Source organism: Narcine bancroftii, chromosome 5 (assembly GCF_036971445.1).
Source record: "Narcine bancroftii isolate sNarBan1 chromosome 5, sNarBan1.hap1, whole genome shotgun sequence".
Lineage (NCBI taxonomy): Eukaryota > Metazoa > Chordata > Chondrichthyes > Torpediniformes > Narcinidae > Narcine > Narcine bancroftii.
Window position 1 is genome coordinate 199,097,908 of NC_091473.1, and position 6,948 is coordinate 199,104,855.

At 45.3% G+C, this 6,948-nt stretch overlaps 1 long non-coding RNA gene across 1 annotated transcript; it reads right to left on the minus strand.

Moving 5' to 3' along the window:
• Window positions 1-142: 142 nt before the first annotated feature.
• On the minus strand, window positions 143-5,830 carry LOC138764542 (uncharacterized). Its single transcript, XR_011358180.1, has 3 exons — window positions 5,763-5,830; window positions 3,153-3,208; window positions 143-1,459 (listed from the first exon to the last, which is right to left on the minus strand). It is a non-coding gene; the product is annotated as an uncharacterized lncRNA (long non-coding RNA).
• Between the last annotated feature and the right edge of the window lie 1,118 nt (window positions 5,831-6,948).

The following is a 6,948-nucleotide window of genomic DNA, read 5'->3' on the forward strand; positions in this document are numbered from 1 at the left end:
GCCTCAATTCTTTTTGAGATTGATTTATTTATCTATTCCAAGGAGTTAACAAAGTTTCACGAGGTTTAGGGAAAACTTTATACAAATTTATATATACAATATGTCAATATGAGCACCAGATTTTCAAAAAGCATCATATTTATTCCTTAAATTATATGTAATCTTCTCAAGAGGTATGCAACTATGAATCCCCCATGCCATCTTTCCAAACCCAAATGCAAATCTGATTTCCACATCACTGCCATACATTTTCTTGCAAGGATCACTTCATATTACATTTCAATGGCTCCATTGTAGAGAGGTGAGGGCACAAAATCCCTTAGTGTCCATCTAAAGGATGACCTATCCTGGACCCAAAACACCTCGTGAGTCAGGTAGACACAGCAACATCTCCACTTCTGAAGGAGGTTGATGAGGGCAAGTAAATCACCATCCTGACCAAATTCGACAGGAGCACAAGAGAACTGGCTGGTTGCAGCATAGGGCGGGGTGGTAGCTACAAAGCAGCAGCGACCAGAAAAACACCGGCAGCAATGAAGACAGCAGCTCGGGCTTGTAGCGCGTGCAGACAAAACCACGTGATTCAAAGCATCATTCTAACTGGGTAATACTGATGGCTCTGACTAGATTACATTAGAAGGTTCAAAAAGTAAATGTTTTACCCTCAGAGGTACATTGATACATTCAGCTGGGCTTACGAGAAATGTTTTGTTGTTAAAACTAACTGCAGGGATATTTTTACAAAAAAATTGTTTTAAAAATTCAGCTGAAACAGTGCACAAAAATTTTACACAGTCATTTTGGTGTCACCCGGTGCAGTCCACACCCCCACCCTACGCCCACCAGTGACATCAGTGCTTACCGTGTAGGAAATATGGCAACTAATTCACATCAAAACACCCCACAAATTGTAATGAATTAACGAACTGACTGAAAGATACATTTTGAGGGCTCCTTTGTTATACAAAAAATGGCTCTTTAGGACCTTGTAATGTGCGGGAGAGGCCTTGGTTTAAATCTCCATCTCCAAGGAGGTAGCCAATCAATTGGCTCTCAGCACTGGATTAGTTTAATAGCAACATAATTTTTTAAAACCAAAAATAGACTTTATTCACAAATAAATACAAAGTGAAAACTGTTCCAAGTCTCTTCCCTCTCTCAGTTTCATATCCATACATTTCCATCACTGCACATTGTTACATTCATTTCCGTTTTCTCCATTACCACCACTGTCCTTACTGTCCCCTCTTGTTTGAGGAGCTTCCCTTGATCTCAGCCCCTCCGTGCCCAGTAATGGGAGGTCCTTTGTATCATCGTTAGCCTTGGGTGAGGTAGCAGAAGGCTGGAGAGTGGCGGTGGTACAGGATACCAGAAGCTTCACCCCATGTGACATTGCTTATGAATGAGGGTCACCAGTCCAAAGATTTGGGATCCCTGGTGAAACAGGCAGGCGCTGTCACTGATTGGAAAAAAATAACACCAAGGGTATGGAAATCTGAAAACAGTAACTACATCAAAATAATAGTAGACATAGACATGGTAGGAACCTCAAGGAGGTCGAAATAGCTCCCCAGCAACACCTGCCATTGCTAAGAGAAAAAGGAGACCAACAAAACAGCAAAAGGTGGAGTAAGCTGCCATCTATCTTAGACGTAGGGAGAGTAAAACCAGCAAGTCTGGTGGAAGACCACAGTATCTCCTAACCCCAGAAGCAGAAGAAGGTATAGCACCAACAATACAAGGTCTTCTGAAGGCAGTGGTCCTTAAAAAGACAGATTACCCCTGCAACACCCCACTGTTATCTGTTTTAAAAGCAGGTAAGTTCAAATGAAGACTGGTACATGACTTGCGAGCAGTAAATAAGGTAGTGGCCAGCAGTAGACCCAAATCCACATAGTCGATTATGTTCCATTTGGCTGTGAGGGAGAACCTCATGATTTTGTTAAAGAAACTATACCATTTGCCAAGCTAAGAGTGGACTTACAGTCAGATCTAAGTCTGGATGAGGAAGATAAGAAGGTTTTGTGGATGGCTCTTGCTACAGAGACCACAATGAAAATCATGCAGGGTTTGCAGTGGTGCAACAGGACCAATTGAGCTTGAGAACAATAAAATTAGAAGCTTGCCCACAAAAGTATGCAGCCTATTTGGCAGAGATTAAGGCTTTGACAGCAGCATGTGAAATGATGGAATGTGAGAACATTCAGCATATGTTCATGGGGTGTGTCACTTGTTTGGGGCATTTTGAAAACAGACTTACTAAGAGCACTGACAAAGCCTAAATCATGAGCTATTGTTAAATGTCAGGCACACAAGAAGGGAAATGACATAATAGCAAAGGGAAAGCAGGCTGCGAATGAAGCAGCCAGGAAAGTTTCAGGATGTAATTCATCCTCAGGGAAGCCTGGATCCAGAACCCACAGAGGAGGATATAATTGAAATGCAACTCTAGCAGAACAAACAGTGTGGAGACAGAGGGAAGCCAAACCAAACTCAGAGGGCTTGTGGACTACTGAAGGTTTGTTGGTAGCACCCCCCCCCCCCCACTTTGCTGTCCGTACTTATTTCAGAAGCACATGGGTTGGATCACCGCGCAAAGGGGGAGGTATTAAGAAAAGTAAAAAAGGATGGGTTCTGGTCACCCTATCTACAGGCTTCATTAGTCACAATCTGAGGTATGTGCTCAGAACAATGTTAGAAAGGGAATAACAACTTCTATAGTTCATATACCTATTTAGGCACCTTGTGATCGACTATGTGGACATGATAAAGATGGTAAGAGGGAAAAGGTACATGCTAGTAGTAATCAATAGATTTAGCAGATGGGTTGGTAGAGGCAGTGCCCTCTAAGGATTTAGGTGCAGGAATTGTAGTTAAAGTTTTGACAAATGAAGTAACTCCAAGATTTGGCATACATACAGAGATCATTTTAGACAATGGATCAGCCTTTGTTCAAAAAGTGGTTAAAATGGTATTACAGACTTTGAGAATAAAACAGAGGTTTGGATGTGTGTACCACCCCCCAGTCACAAGGTATGGTGGAAAGAATTAATGGAACTCTGAAAGCCAAACTGAATAAGATCTGTGCAAGCACTAAGATCAATTGGATCGATGCATTGCCATTAGCTCTGATAAGCTACCGCATGACTCACCTGACACCACATGAAATGCTCACTGGTAGGTCCATGCCAGTGCCCAGTGGAGAGGCCTGTTTTAAGGACCAAGTTTGAAACAGTTAGAGGTAGAGCTCAAACAGTATATGCAACAATTAACTATGATACACAAGTCTATCTATACACAGGAAAAACAAAGGAGCCAGAGATCGACCAGGAGGAACGACTCATTAAACTTGGAGACCAAATCTATATACAGGTTTTCCCGAAGAAGGTAGAATGAGCCAAGGCAGGAGGTGGTCAAGGCACCACCTACTGCCATTCAGGTAGAGGGACCAATTACATGGTACCATCTCAACCACTAGGCTTCGATCAAATAGTAAGCGAAGTTTTTGTAGCTGCTGACAGCCCTGACAGTACTGGAGATGAGTCTGTGGAAGATAGTCCTTGATAATATGGAGAAGGGTGGTTTGGGGATGACCGATGACAGGCCCCATGTTGAAAACACACCTCCCTACCCATGCACAGACTTGGAGATCGTCAATGTGGCAGATTTGGCCTGGTAATGCCATGACCCGACAAAACCTGGTAGAGATTGTTAGAAAAATAAGGGCTGTAGAGGCCAATTCCCACACATGGGTAATGCTAACCTGAGAAATTGTAGTGACCCCAGAAAAGCACTTTGGTGAAAACCAAGGATTGAGGCAAAAAAAGAGAGGATACACCCAATCCAGCAATTACAAGGGATATCCCTAATGTGTTTACAGCCAGAAATTAAATTACTGCTAGATTTGAATCAATGTTTTTTGGGTAACGCCTGCTAAAAATACAGAATGGATTCATTATATTTGTTATAATCAACAGAGAGTTCTGAACTATACCAATGATGCTCTCTCCGCACTAGGGGAACAGCTTGATGCGACTGGTAAGATAGCATGGCAGAACACTGGCAAGCCTTAGACTGGTTACTAGCTGAAAAAGGGGGAGGATGCATTGTATTTGGGGAGCAATGCTGTTCCTTTATACCTAATAACACAAGTCGAGAAGGACTCTTTACCAAGGCAATGAATGTTGAAAAAATTAAGGAAAGAAGTTAAACAGGATTTGGGCATCAATTTTTTGATTGGCTGGAAGACAAACTGGGCAGTAGGGGAGCATGGTTTGTATTGACTGCTGGCATTGTTCTACTAATCTGTCCACTTATTTTGTGCTACTTTCTGCTTGTCCTTAAGTCCCTCTTCATGCGCATCACAGCAAAACAATTTCCAATGCTCCTGGAAAATGCTCCAGGATAATATGCCCTGAAGATGTATTGGTAGAATCTGCATGACGTACAGGTCAGCCAAGAGTGCAGCACATCTGAGATTAGTCTATGAGGGTGCCTGGGTCTTTTTAAGGACAGGTTTTTGATCAGTGGTGGCCCAGGGAGTGGGAGAGAGAATACTTTAAAATATGGGGATGAAAAGTTTCAAATAGCCCAGTTTTAGGGACAGTTGTAGTTTAGTTTTAATGTGTGCAGCTCTTTGTCTTCTTCTCTATGTGACACATGTGACACCATTTAGGTCTCAAAGGGGGGAAATATATGGAAACAATTACTTTTAATAATGTACTTGCATTATGTAACCATTAATCAATGATTATTTACTATATATTCACTATTCAATTAATTCAGATATTCACTTTTATACAGTTGATTCAGTTATTCACTTTTACCATTGAACAATTATAATCAAAGCAGGAACAAAAGATAAGAGTGACGAGACAAGGATACAGGATAGGGAAGCTAGGTAAAAGTTAATGGTGGCGGAATATCATGGAGGATGTAGTTTGAAGCATTCGATAAAGGAATGAGAAATAATGGTGGCAAACCAAGGAGTGGTATGCTGCTAAGATCAGGGACATGATTGGTTGAACAAGCAAGGTCAGAATTTAACATAAAAGAGGATGCATGCTGTGCCCATTGGGTTTGATCAGTGACTTATTCTCTGACTGCCTCCGCCTTTACTTCCAAATAAAGGTTTAACTTTTCTGAAGAATTCTCCACGTTGCCTGACTCATTTTGGACATCGAAAAACCACGACAGAATTTGGCGCTGCGAGCAGGGCTGGAATGAGGTGGCTGGTCGAGAGCGCTGTACCAAGGAAGCAACTCCCGTCCTGGATCCCCCTCACACAAGTGCGTGTTTATGACCCGGACCCCAGTCTCTGGGCACCGGGACTGAGCGCCACCCGGCTTCACAGCAGCCCCAGTGGTGGGGCCACGGACCCGGTTGATGCTGCTGTTTCCCCTGAGAAGGGATTCCCCACCCCCCCTCAACCGGATGCCCCGGGTGTCCGTGTGTGAGACGGGGACGGTGACAGGGGCCTCCTGCTCCTTCCCCAGCGAGCCGGCCCGACCTTTGGTGGGGACCCCGTCCTGCCCCTTCTGTGTGGGACCCTGTCTGTCCCCTGTCCCCCGGGCCCCCACTGTGGGGGGACGAGGCTCCTCTCCCCAATCCAGTTGAGCTTCCTGTCGCCCCACCTTCCGCACAGCGACTGCAGCGCCCGGGCCAGAAGGGAACATTAATTGGAAGCAATAAATGGGAACCTTTCCAACAACCCTAACTCCACATTGGATGAGAACTCAGATCAATGACGGATCTTCACTCACATGGTTCCAATTCTGTTCAATGAGGAAGCTCATGTTCACCAAATCCAGGCAGATGACGGAGCTCCGCCCTTTTTAGGTGAAGTCATCACGCTCGCCTGCCCGATGACGGAAAGCTCCAATGATTCCAGGGCTTGCAACGCACGGTTCGAGGACTCTTCTACCCGAGTCCCGGCCACGGATTTGATTTGCTGTGCAGGAGTGCATTGATTTATTCCCTGGTCACATCCTCTCGTCCCCAAAGCAATGAATCCGTTTCTGTGCTCCGACTGCGGGAAGAACTTTAAAAGTTCAGCGGGTCCACACTGGCGAGATGCCTTTTGCTTGCCCTGACTGTGGCAAAGGCTTCACTGACACCTCCAGCCTGCGGAGGCACGGCGAGTCCACACCGGGGAAAAGCCGTTCACCTGCCCCGAGTGCAAGAAGTCCTTCACCAGGTTGTCCAACCTTGAGGTGCATTGGCAGATCCACACTGGTGAGAAGCCCTTCACCTGTCCCAAGTGCGGCAAAGGCTTAATCGACACCTCCAAATTGCAGAGGTACCAGTGGGTCTATATGGGGGGAAAGCCATTCACCTTTTTGGAGGGCGGGAAGGGCTTCACCCAGTTGGACATCCTGCTGAAACACCAGCAAGTTCACACATGAAGTTTGCAGAGTGGAATATTGAAGGATCACTCAGACATCCAGCTGGTGACTGCATGGGGAATGGTGGCAGCAATTTGATGCACTTTACACTTTCCCCTCATCACGCATGTGCCAGGCAGACTCACACAGCCTGTGGACCCTGAGATGCTGCATTTAATAAGTAGTTGCCCTTTCTGCCCTTTAATTTGGGGCTGTAGGGTTTACACCCCTAAATGGAGGACAAATTAACATCCAGCTTGAAGTGGCCTAAAATTGGATATCTGGCCACCCAACCCCCCCCCCCTCTCCCCCATCCCATCGATCACCCCTGTTTCACCCCCTCCCTCCCCCCAGACCAGCACTGGGATTCCATGCCCAGGGGCCATTGAGGAAACACGTAGTCGTCGAAGATCTAAAAAGTTTGGGGACCCCTGGTGTAGATAAACTAGAAACTCTATGTAATGTCTCCCACCAACTTAATTGGCCTGGAAGGTGGTTGATTTGGAGAGCAGGAGCAAAAGCTAAAATACCCGGATCCTGGGCTGAAAGGAAGAGACTGAACAAA